Source organism: Camelus ferus, chromosome 15 (assembly GCF_009834535.1).
Source record: "Camelus ferus isolate YT-003-E chromosome 15, BCGSAC_Cfer_1.0, whole genome shotgun sequence".
NCBI lineage: Eukaryota > Metazoa > Chordata > Mammalia > Artiodactyla > Camelidae > Camelus > Camelus ferus.
In genome coordinates, this window is record NC_045710.1 from 40,343,064 (window position 1) to 40,356,442 (window position 13,379).

The 13,379-nt window shown below is 35.8% G+C and overlaps 1 long non-coding RNA gene across 4 annotated transcripts in view; it reads left to right on the forward strand.

The window, feature by feature from the left end:
* LOC106730720 overlaps window positions 1-13,379 on the forward strand; it is a 391,898-nt gene that overhangs the window by 137,976 nt on the left and 240,543 nt on the right. The gene's annotated exons all lie outside the window — the stretch shown is intronic.

Consider the following 13,379-nt stretch of genomic DNA (forward strand, 5'->3'; position numbering starts at 1 on the left):
CAGATGTTAAGTCTAAAGAGGGTACATTTCAGTGATCCAAAGAAGAATCACACAAGGGTTGTGTGTTGTGTTTTCAATTTTAATTATAAATCTCAATTGCTTAATGCCTTACTTACTCCATTTAGTTCCTCCCTGAATTCAGGCTAATTTTCATGGCTGCCTTAGCCATCTCTAATATAAACTTTTCATTTCCTCCCTATTTACCTCAGCTAGAGATAAAGAAGAGTCTTTTTCAAATCTTTAGTTGTGATGTTAGGAATGCTGAGAAGATTTCCTTATTTTCCAAATTAACTCATAAGTAGTTTTTTTTTTTATTAGTAATATTCCTTCAACAGGCACCAAAGATCTTAATGCAACTTACTTACCCATGGTACCTATTAGCCTTATTCCAGGTAGACAGGGTTTTAGGTTTACTGACATGTTTTTAAAAAGAACCACAGAAAATATCCATGGCCACATAGACTTAATCACTGACCAGTAATGATGTGGTTAGGACCATGAGCTTTGGTGTCAGACTGACTTGGATTATAGACCTGGCTCCACCACTTTCTACTCGTGTGACTTGGACAGTTTCTTCTCCAACACTCAGCCTCTTTGTCTTTCAAATGGGACAGAAATGTCCCTGTTATAAACAAGATAATATCTGTAATGCATACAAAGTATTTAGCACAGTGTGAGGCCACTGTCTATGGCATATAATAGGCATTCAGTAAATGTTACCATTATTACTATTTAAATATCTAGGCATTAAAAAATGCTTTTCTTGGAAAAGGGTAACACAGATTTGATAACACTAAGCTTCAAGGTGTCTGAAGGCATGCCTTAGCTTTTCATCTGAGGCACTGGCCTAAATTCCATGCTAGGAGATTAATGTGAATTCCTGGCGCCTGGATCCTTGCTCTTGAACCTCACTTAACACTTCTGAATCCAAAGTGCTCCTGCAGCTTTTGCCTTTTGCGTCTACTTGTTTGATGTCTGGACCTCTGTCCTTTGCTGTTGTGTAGCCAAAGTCTGGCCTTTCCTCCTGATTCTTTCTTTTTTTAACTTTACTTTTTTGGGTGGGTGGTAATTAGGTTTGTTTATTTATTTAGTTTAATGGAGGTCCAGGACCTCCTGCATGCTAAGCACACACTCTACCACTAAGCTATACTCTTCCCCTCCTCCTGATCCTTTTTTTTTTTAGGTTTGGCTTTGTTACGCCACCTCATCTCCTCAGGTCTGTTTCTCTGGCCTGAGTTCTGTTTTTTTGTGCTCAGCAGGTCAGCACTGATGGACCTGTCCCATGGGCTGCATGTAGGTTACTAAGATGTTAAAGTGCTCGGTTAATGGGACTGGTGGGCTCTTACTACTACTGAATAAGCACACATATGGAAGATTCTCATAACCCAATCCTAAATTTTGGACTAAGCCTTCGGCTTTAATTTAGTGTCCATTATGCTTAGGAAGCTTTAAAATAGCCTGGTGGTGATTACCTATTGTATTTTCTGGTATCCTATGGCTTCCTTGAGTTTGCTTTGAATTAAAAAAAAAAAATCTTAATCTGATATGAAAATTGTTGTAAAAAAATAATTAATTGCAGAGAGAGATATAGGAAAGTACAGAGAGGAGAATACAATATTCTTTTAATCCTATTTCGAAAATATCTACAGTTAACATTTGGTGTAATTTCTTCTTTCTGTGCATGTATTTATGTAATTGAGATAGTACTTCCTGCATTTTCCACTTAATGTATCATAAACATTCCCCACTTCATAAAAATCTCTTTATACATATTTTAATCACTGCATAATATTCTACTATATAGATGTGCCATGGTTTTAACTTAGCTATTCCCCCATTATTGCATATTTAAGCTGTTTACATTTGTTTGGTTATTAGAAATAACACTAAAGTAATCATATTTGTGCATAAACGTTCTTAAAACTCAGTACTAATACCCCCTTTTTTTAAGAGTAAAAAAACAGTTTTCTTTCTTTCTGCCATTCTTGGACAAGGATTAAACAGCTAGGCCACAACTATAGACACTTAAATATCCATTATATGAATAAATAGATATTGAAAAGGTGATTTGCCCTCATTAAAAAAGAATACATGGAACCAAGTAAGGGTTTTACTTACCTTTTTTTTTTTTTTTAATTGAAGTACAGTCTGTTACAGTGTGTCAGTTTCTGGTATACAGCACAATGTCCCAGTCATGTGTATACATACATATATTTGTTTTCATATTCTATTTCATTAAAGGTTATTACAAGATATTGAATATAGTGCCCTGTGCTTTACAGAAGAAACTTGTTTTTTTGAACCTATTTTTATATATAATGGCTAACATTTTTAAACCTCAAACTCCTAAATTTATCCCTTCCCACCCTCTTTCCCTGGTAACCATTAGATTGTTTACTATGTCTGTGGGTCTGTTTCTGTTTTGTAGATGAGCTCATTAGTATCCTTTTTTTTTTTTTTTTTTTTTTTTTTTAGATTCCACATATGAGTGATATGTGGTTTTTTCTTTCTCTTTATGGAACACTTCACTTAGAATGATGATCTCTACATCCATCCATGTTGCTTCAAATGGCATTATTTTATTCTTTTTTATGGCTGAGTAGTATTCCACTGTATAAATATATCACAACTTCTTAGAACACTCCCTCACACAATACACAAAAATAAACTCAAAATGGCTTAAAGACTTAAATATAAGACAAGACACGATAAATCTCCTAGAAGAAAACATGGGCAAAATGTTCTCTGACATAAATCTTAGCAATGTTTTCCTAGGGCAGTCTACCCAGGCAATAGAAATAAAAGCAATAATTAACAAATGAGACCTAATTAAACTGATAAGCTTTTGCACAGTAAAGAAAACCATAAGCAAAACAAAACAACAACCTATGGAATGGGAGAAAATATTTGCAAATGATGTGACTGACAAAGGCTTAATTTCCAGAATATATAGACAGCTCTTACAGCTTAATAATGGAAAAACAGCCCAATCCAAAAATGGATTGGGCTAAGAAGACCTAAACAAGCATTTCTCCAATGAAGTCATACAAATGGCCAATAGACATATGAAAAAAATGCTCAGTATTGCTAATTATTGGAGAAATGAAAATCAAAACTACTGTGAGGTATCACCTCACACCAGTTGGAATGGCCATCATTCAAAAGTCCATGAACGATAAATACTGGAGAGGATGTGGAGAAAAGGGAACCTTCCTATACTGCTGATGGGAATGCAGTTTGGTGGAGCTATTTTGGAAAACAGTATGGAGATTCCTCAAAAAGCTAAAAATAGACTTACCATATGATCCAGCAATTCCACTCCTGGTCATATATCCAGAGGGAAATCTAATTCGAAAAGATACATGCACCTCAGTGTTCATGGAGCACTATATACAATAGCCAAGACATGGAAGCAACCTAAATGTCCATTGACAGATGACTGGATAAAGAAGTTGTGGAATATTTATACGATGGATTACTTATCTTTGAACATAAGAAGTATGTTAAAGAGAAGGGATATAGAGAAAAAAGTGAAACTGAAATTTAATCTGGAAGTTAGAAAACTGTTCTCTACTTCAGTGGAACGCTCCCATTACCATACTAAAGAATATACAGTTGACTTTTGAACAACACGGGCTTGAACAACATGGGTTTATTTATATGCAAATTTTTTCAGGAGTGAATGCTACAGTACTACACGATACACAGTTGCTTGAATCCATGGATGTGGAACCTCGTATATGGAGGAACCGGGTAAAATGAAGGCCAGAATTTTTACTTGGCAGAGGGTAGGCACCCCTAACCCCTTCATTGTTCAATGGTCAACTGTACTCATTTTCTAGCTTCTCATTGAGGCAGGGACTGCTAGCTAGTGACCAAAGCCCTTTGTTCTTCTTTCTGGACAAACAGCTAGACTCTGTTTCCCAGCCTTATTCGCAAGTGTGACCAAAGGAAGACAGCAGAGTGATATAAGCCATTTCCAGGCCTGCCTGGCAAAAAATTCTCACATTCAAAATGCCATTGATCCACCTCTTGATGTAGATGAGGATAGTGACCTTGGAAGTCATCAGTTGCAGAGAGTTGAGTTCTGCAAATGGAAGAAGCTTGGTTCCTGCATCTCTGCTTGGAAACAATTGGCTGCCTATTGGGTTACCAGAAACCTAGGCTCATTCCTGACCTGTCCTTCTCCCTCACTAACTACATCCAATTTGTCATTAAGTCCTTTATTTTGTCCTTTCTCTATACAGAATCTATTCATTTCTCTTCATGCTCTCCACCAACACTTTTGTCCAAGTTAGTTTATCATCTTTTCCTGGGCTGCTGGCATAGTCTTCTAACCTGCATGCGTTCTGATCCCCTTCCAGTCTAGCTCTAGGTCAAAGGGAGTTTTTCCAAAGTGCAAATACAATGGCATTACTTACCTGTTTAAAATATTCAAATAGCTTTCCATGGATCTAAGAATAAAGACACACATTCTTCAATGGTACCCTCTTCATCTTCAAGAGCTCAGCTCTAGGGATATTTTTCAAGGGATGCCTGAATAGGTCATTTGATTTCCCCCTATTATAGGTGCTTGTAGCTCCATCTGCCTTTTTTGGTAGCATCTGTCATAGTTGCAGTTTTACATTTGTTTGTGGGATTGTTTGATTAATTTGTTTCCCTCAATAAACTAAGTTTGTTAGAAGCAGGAAGGGTGTTTAAACAACCATCATATCCATGCTTGTGGAAAGAATGAAATAAGGAGTTAAGTAAAGAAAGAGAGAAAAATGGTTGAGGAAATGAAAAAACTGATAGATGGAGTGAGATTTGTCACCACATGGTTGAGTACTAGGAGTCAGGATCTTGGTTAAGTGTTAGGAACTATGAGGTTTATGAAGTTTCTTGACATGTTCCTTTTTGTGTTTTATTTCCTTGCCTTTGTGTGTAAATTCCCCTCTGCTGAAATACCCTTTCTTTACTGGAACAAACCCTGTTCCACTTTAGGATCAGCCCAGGAGTGCCTACTCTGACTTCCTCTAGTCAGGGTTAACTGCTCTCAGCAGTCCTCCCCTTGGAACATATTAAGGCTCTAGAAAAAAATGGATCTTGCTTCCAATCTTGGTTTGCCCCTGCTTGAAATTTAACCCTAAACAAATCATTAAATCTGCTTCTTCATCAGTAAAATGGAGCTGAAAATCCCTTCTTCATTGGATGAAAGTGAGGAGATAATAGCCTAAAAGCTCCTCATAAATATAGGTGCTCAACAAATAGTGATTATTTTTAAAAAACTGAACCCAAATTATTGGGTTTAATTCTTTAACCATATTGTAAGTTCTTTGAGGCCAGAGACTGTATCATATTTATCTTTGTTCTCTTAGCACAGTGCCAGGTGCCCAGTGTTTGTTTTTTGAAGCAAGTTACAGTAGAGTTATAAGAGAGGATCCTGGAGCTGAGATGTAATCAAGGATTAGATGGCTTCAGATTGACCTTATTGAGGTCTTTACCTTCTTATTAATGGCTAATCAACAGATCCTTGGAGGAAATAAAGGCAGATAATCACTGCTTAGAGACTAATAGGGGGAATAGAATATTTAATCACTACAAGAGCACATCTAATAGAGGCCAGAGGTTGAAATATAGTTTTCAACTTTTGGGCTTGAATTAGAAATTAGCAACTCTTAAATACACAATTGCTATTAATAAGATTAAATGATGCCTGTAGGTTGTGGTGATAAGTTTGAAATAAAGGGTCATGTCCTGTACCTTTTTTCTCTGCCTATTCAAATATTCCAAGGCCTAGGGTAAATGTCCTTTTCTCTTTGCACAAAAGCCCCATATATGCTAGGCATTACCACTACTTTGTGCAACCAGGAACATATCCAGGTTTTGAGCAAAGCTTATACATATTTAGAAGCTCACATTAAGGGAAAGAATACAAAATTATAAATGCAAAATTAGACACAAAAGCTATTCTTATTTAGACTGACAAAAGAAATCACAATAAATTACAAATTTTAAGAGCTGACAGCAAATATCACAAAGCCTGGGGAATGCCAGGCATTCCTTTGTAATATTTTTTTCCCCTACATTTTTTGGCTGTATACTCTTTGATTGCCTATGGCACCAATTTTATAATATCATTTCTTAAAGAGATAATAGAAAGATAACTCAACCTTTCTTCTAGAATTGTTGAGAAAAAATTCTTAGTATTTTGCAAAAAGATTATTTTGATTTCACAAGCCATTTTGGCAATGTCATGGAAATTTTAAGGATTGTTGTCAAATTTGGGAATCCTCTATCAAGTTTCTATCATATAAGATATGTAGAACTATAAATCACTCCAAGTTTTCTTGTCCAAGGATTAATGTTAAATACCTTTTGAAATGGCCACACTCACTAACTAGCGAGTTGTCAATGACCTTGTTGTGGTGGTAAAATTATCCATTTAATGTTTTCTTTACTGATGTTAGTGTTCATTTTGAAGTAGCAGGACATTTAAATTCTTTCCCAGTATGTTCACATGATTCACTTTTTTTCATTAATTTGATCAACCCAAGAGTCCCATTTATTACTTCTACTTGAAATTTGTTTCTTCCTCTTGATGAATTACAGTTTCTGGTATTGTCTGAAATATTTTGGGGGTTATAATTCACTTCTGATTGTCAGAATAATATCTAGTGTATTCTTATAGAAATAGATGAAAAATGTTTTCATGGTATGGTGCATTTATAATTGCCTATGCTACATAATTAAATATATTCTTGAATAGGCACTGAATAAAAACCAAATCCTCTGCTCTTCATTTTATACTTTTGGTGATTGGGAGAATTTTCTATAGATTAGCTTCTGGCTCTGCATATTTTAAAATCTGTTGTTCCTCTACTACCTCCTCTGGTGCTGGACACTGCAGGGCAGATTAAACTATGCTAGGACCCCTGACTTGAAACTTTGTGCATACTGTCAGGTAAAGTCAACACAGAGGGTAGTAGGAATACTTTTAGAAGCTATTCCTACCCAGACATGAACTGGAATTAAATATACATTGAAGTGACTGTGAACTATATAGATATAACCCACAAAGTCCAAGTTAAATAAACCCTTCTAACTCAACTTCCCTGGGCTGGATTCCCAAAAATGCTTGTAACCATCCCAGTGCTACCCAACATGAGGAGAGATATGAAGAGGGGAACCTAAGAGGAAAGGTCAATTGTAACCTATTCAGTTAAAATGCATTACTTTTGCAAATTTTACAAAAATAGTATGACAATGTGAACAAGGCCTCTTTAGGGCCTTAGAAAGGATTGATGCAAGGGAAGGGCCTTGAAGTTTTAACTTCACTAGCTTCCTTGAAAATTTATCTTTAAAGGGCAACCAGTTTTATACAGTACTCTGTAGCTGGACTTGTGACTTGCTCTGGAGTCAGGTAGATTCATGGTGTTTATTATACAATACCACTTTACATAATACCTTATGTGTCTTTGCATCGAATGAACATTGTTGGTGCCTGATTTGCTAAGTGAGCGATACACAGAGGAGAAGAAAACCAGAGTTTTCTCTAAAGGAAGGAAGGAAGAGAGAAAAAAAGATGGAGAACCAACAGTAAAAGGTTAAGGAAAGGCTCATGTGGTATAAAGCCATCGGGCCAGTTACATGTGCATCTGTTGTTAGACTCCAAGCAGTTTGGATGTTAGTGTCTGCCTCACATCCCCTCAGCAACATGAGCTTACTGGGGGTCAGGGAGCCGGGTAACCCTGGTCACAGGGATGGGAGCGGGTAGATAAATGGTCCAGTCTAGGTGGCTTCTGGTGGGATGCTTTTGAGGCAAGTTTAAGACTATTTCTCAGAGGATCCCCAGAGAAACTAAGTGTTAGTTTGCCCACAGAAGTGACCTGCTCATTAACTCACTCATTTATTGGCATCTTTCCCTTCCCTGACTCACTTTGCCTAGTTTCTCACCTGTACTTCCTAAGTTAACCTCTGGAACTACCCACACTTAGTTCTGTGACAGGGTCTTCTTTTGGGGCAACACAAACCAAGACACCTGGTTTAAGTCATGTGCAAGTAATTTACCACTTAAAGAAACATAATCTAAATAAGATACAAAAACATGGAAAACAGGTTTTAAAGGAAATAAATAAACAATTTGGAGACACTCAACTCCACAAAATTCTTTATTTGTTATATGCATCTTTTTAAAAAGAATGCTGAGATTCTGATGAAACTAATTTAGTTTCTATGGGAAGATTTGAAAAAGAGCTAAATTACTGCATTCAGGTCTTTAAAATTCCCTTGCATTTATATTCCAACTCTAGCTTATTAAAGGGGTCTGTGCTCCGTTAACATACATATGTGCTTACAATATAAACAGCTTAACTAGACATCTGTGTTGACTACATATAAATGTCAGTTAACATTTTGACTTGTTTTTGTTCAGCGATCTTGATATTTCAGTCTGCTGGCCAGATGAAACAAGATTGGGTTTTTGGTACCAGATGTGTCACAGTTTGGGCTTGTATTTTGCAGGTGCTCCCCTCAGCTGGGAAGATGGAAATTTGCCATCTTTCTGAAATGATGATTCAGGATAGAAATATAAATGTGTTAAAAATAATTCAAGATATTAATAGAGGGTTTTGTCCCTTGTGGGCTTCTTATGCAAAACATAAGAGCAGACCAGCAGCTGCACTATATTTTAAAAGAAGAGAAATTGAGAACCATACAAGACTATTTAAAACACAAGCAACCTCTTGCAGTCACGAAAACAAGATTCAGTAATAAACTTGTATTTGTGAAGCTTCCCCCCAAATAATAATCCCACTGGGTTGTGCTCAGGTGGTCTTAAGGTACTGAACTATCTTTCTCCTTCCATTATTTGGATTCGCTAAAATATCTACTTTGTAGAAACAGAGTGATAGAGATGACTACATTTTTTAGATAAAAATGGGGATTGGTTTCTAGATGATTTCTACCCTCTAATATTTATAGATTTTTAAAATGACAATAAAAAAACCCGTACTTTTTGGGGGTCATTTTTAGTTAAAAGTTGGGAAAGAACCAAAAGAACCATTGAGGGCTAAGTTGATTATAAAATGTGGAATCTTATCTTATTTCAGGCTTCTAAAGCAATAATCCCTTAGATGATGATGTTCATTTTTTGCTCCTTCAATAATCACCTAATGAAATTAACCAATGTCAGGAATGGCAGTAATCTTTCATTAATGCCTTACCTTCCACTAATTCTGTGGAAGGAAGGAAGGACTCTTTAAGCCTTTTGGTCTAGCTTCTGAATGAGGAGAATGTTAATCCCATTCCATTTTACTATCCCTCTCAAAGCTCCCCATGCAGAGAGCTCTGTTTGTATCCTTAGTAATAGGCCTTTTTTTTTTTTTTTTCCATTCTTTTGGAAATTGCTATCCTCTCAAATATAGTAAGGTCTACATGATTGGTCCTTGAATTTTAGTTTCTAGAGTTCAGGAGTATTTTGAGTAACACAATTACTTTTGCCTCTCTGGAATTTCTTAAGAGGAACAAATGAGCTAGAGTTTAACAGAATAAATCAGAATCAGATTGTTATCTATGCTGTTTCAACCTGACTGCATGTAACAGCAGAAGTGACAACCGGTCATGCTAGTGACAAACTAGCAAGGCTGGTCTACAAATTGGGGTGGGCTTTGCAGGAAGAAGCTTGGAAGGAAAGGGATTGCTAGTTGGTGTTGAAATTTGGAGTATAGCCAATGAAAAGAGCCCCAGTCTAAGTCATGAGACTCGCATTCTAGGCACAGTGCTCTTGCTCAACAAACCATGATCTTGAGCAAGTCTTAGTAACATGGTTTGACCAGGTGGCATCTAAGTTTAGAATCCTATTACTATTGAAAAGAGGTATATGAAATGGGAGATTTTATGTTTAGAGGGGATGGAAATTGAAAGTTGTCAAAAAAAAAACTATATAAGAGGGAAATTTGGCAGCTAAAGGGAGTTAATCTCATTTCGAGAAGTCTTAACAACCAAGAGGTCTTTCCTAACCACTGTCAGAAAATAACTGTCCAGTCAGAGAGCACAGAAATCTCAGAACCCAGCTACACGCATTGGAATGGTGAAGCCATGGAAATGACTAGTTCAGTCCTCATTATTGACGCTTACTGAGTAAGGACATATGAATTTCCCTAGAAGCATGTTTGGAAGTGTGGGAACACATGGCTGGACTTTTTTCACTGGTGAAACATGGTAAAATGACTTTCAGTTTAACATGAATAATCATATTTCAGTTGGAATCAATGGAAAGGAGCAAAACATGCATAATTTAATAGTGAATACTAAAAAATTATTTTTAATTATAATTTTAAATATATAATTTTAAATAATAAATAGCTAAATTGGGTTATTTCTCATGTCGTTGGCTCCAACAATGAACCTTCACTATGAAGATCTGTTTTTTGGTGGGAACTGTTAGTTTTCTTTTTCACCAATGTCCAGTGCTTCCCAACAGCCACTGTATCCAAAGAATACTCAAATGTTTAAAAAAAATTGGGCAGATAGAGCCACTTTTTCTTTCATTGCAGCTCTTGTGAGGGAATAGTTATAGCTTTTAAAGCTGGAAAAACACCTTGCTTCAGTAACTCAGTTTTATGGGTAAAGAAACCAAGTTCCCAAGAAGTCTCAGAACTAGTTAATGTTAGAACTGATACTAGAACTCTGATTCTTCTCTGCTCCACCACACTGTTAGATGTTGGAAGAGATTACCATAGAAGTTGCTCAATAAATGTTTGCTGCTGAATGATAATGACTGATGATGAATTATTTTCATAATTCCCATCAGTGGGAGCTGGTTTAAATCAGTGATTCTCATGGAGAAGGGAAGGAGGGAGTCATGTATAATTTGAAAATAAAGCAGGGCTTTGTCTTACTGCTTTGGTTTGTTTTTAGTGGTGGTATTTACTTTATTTTGAATTTCAAATTACACTTAAAGAGAGCATGAGATATTTATGTTTATTGAGGATGGTTGTCCTTGTAAAGGGAATGCATGTGTTAGCTTTTCAAAGTTCTTTCCAGGATTTTTCTTCTATGAATGAAATATGATTTTCACTTGCAGTTCTTCTTAATTAAGCATGAAACTGAAAGTGGATGATTTATGCTATAAAATTAGTGGATGAATAGTCTAGGAATCAGTTTCCTTTTTGATACTCCAGATAAAAAGAAATTGCAGTTGGAAACAACCTATCAACTATTGTCCATCAACTGATGAATGGATAAGCAAATGTGGTATATCTATACAATGGAATATTGTTCAGTCATAAAAAGGAATGAAGTACTGATATATGTTACAACATGGCTGAATTTGGGGACATTATGCTAAGTGAAAGAAGCCAGACACAAAAGGCCACCTATTATATGTGATTCTAATTGTATGAAATGTCCAGAATAGGCAAATTCATAGAGACAGAAAGTAGGTTAGTGGTAACTCTCACCAGAGTTTGTGGGAGGGGATGATGAGGAATAACTGCTAATGGGTATGAGGTTTATTTTTGAGTGATGAAATTGTTATGGGACTAGATACTGGTGATATTTGCATAACATTGTAATATATTGAATCCACTGAATTGTACACTTTAAAATGGTGAATTTTATGTGTATTTTGTAATTAAAAAAGAAAAGGAATTGCATCAGTGACACTTTAATATATTAGCCCTCTCCATGTGTCTATGATTTGTGAATAGGACCAGGCTTTGGAATGAAAGGAAATAATCTTGTTTGCAGCTAATGGCTTCTGTAAGTCCAAAAAATATATGTAATATATTACTATATTATTATCATAAATTATATAATTATAAATTATCACATATATTACATAATTAATCTATAGGATATATTATTATAGAATTATATATAATCCATGTATTTTTATATATAATTCTATAATATATATGTTATTATAGGTCTATAATAATATATAGGTGTTTAGAGGTTGGGGTGGAGGGTCAGAACTTATGCATAACTATTTCAGAGAGATTCCCGTTTCTTCTGCTGTCCTCTTTGGATGTGTAGATAAGACCCTGCCTCTTTGTTTAAGAGTGAAAAATCTGTTGGAAGAAGGTCTTAGGCAATTTTTTTGTTTGTTTTCACTCTTACCGTGCCCAGCTCTGACTTGAGAATTGTGTCAATTTGTAGAAAAATCACTATATTGATTAAGAATGGAAAAGTTTGGATTGAACTTGATTTATCTGGACTGTAAGTAATCCTGTGGACGGGGTGACAAGAACATACTCAACAGTCCTGCTGTGTTGTGGCTGGTTGTTCACTCTGCTTCTTTGTCTGGCCCTTGGTTACACTTGTTCTCTCATCATTGTTTCTACCCCCCTATACCCTTTAAAAACACCCCTGCCTACTCACGCAAGAAGTTTGTGTATTATTCCTTGGTCTCTTGGTGCACTTTCTTTTTGACAATTACTGCATATTTTGTCAACTCTCTGAGGAACATTTATTTCAGTGGCAAGGTTATCTGGTGACAGAGGTTCTTCATATCTGCTTTGAAATTGGATGTAAGGGAAAATTGACTGCACAAATTTTTGTGGAGTGATTTTAACAGTTTTTTGTTTGTTTCCTCAACTCCTAGGTTATTTATTTTTTTTAAAAAAGCAAATAGTTGTTCTTGCTCTGGCAGCTATAACTAATTTTTTTCCCAGACACAAAAATTATATTGGCTGTTATTGGCTACACTAAAAAAAATCCAAAGATTGGGTGATCCTCTAAAAGAATATTTATTTCAGTTTAAAAATATAATACATCAAAGGGAAGCAGTAACATTTTAAACAAATAAGACATAAAACCTTTTCATAGAATGAGGAGGGAGGATAATTTGCTTTAGTTCATTATCACTCTGGATGCCAAGAATAAGAATCATCACCATTTCCTTTCTCTGTGAGTATCACATATAAAGATGATAAATTTTAGTTATAAGTTACTGAAGTTTTAGGGTTTTAATTTTATTAAAAAATTAAAAGTTCCTCAGAAAAATAATTTCTTCATTTTGCTCTGTATTCTGTGGAAATCCTGAATTCAGGAATCCTATTACATTTATTGAGTATCATGGACTGAATGTGTTCTCCCAAAATTCATATGTTGAAATCCTAACTTCCAGTGTGATGCTATTAGAAGCTGAGGCCTTGGGGAAGTAACTAGGTCATGAGGGTGGAGCCCTCATGAATGGGATTAGAGCTTTTATAAAAGGAACCCCAGAAACCTCTCTTGCTCTCTTTCTGTGTGTAAGGATATGAGTCTACAACCTAGAAGAGGGCTGTCATCAGAACCTGACCATGCTGGCACCCTGATCTTGGACTTCCAGCCCCCAGACTGTGAGAAATATATTTCTGTTGTTTATAAGCCACCCAGTATATAATATTTTGTTA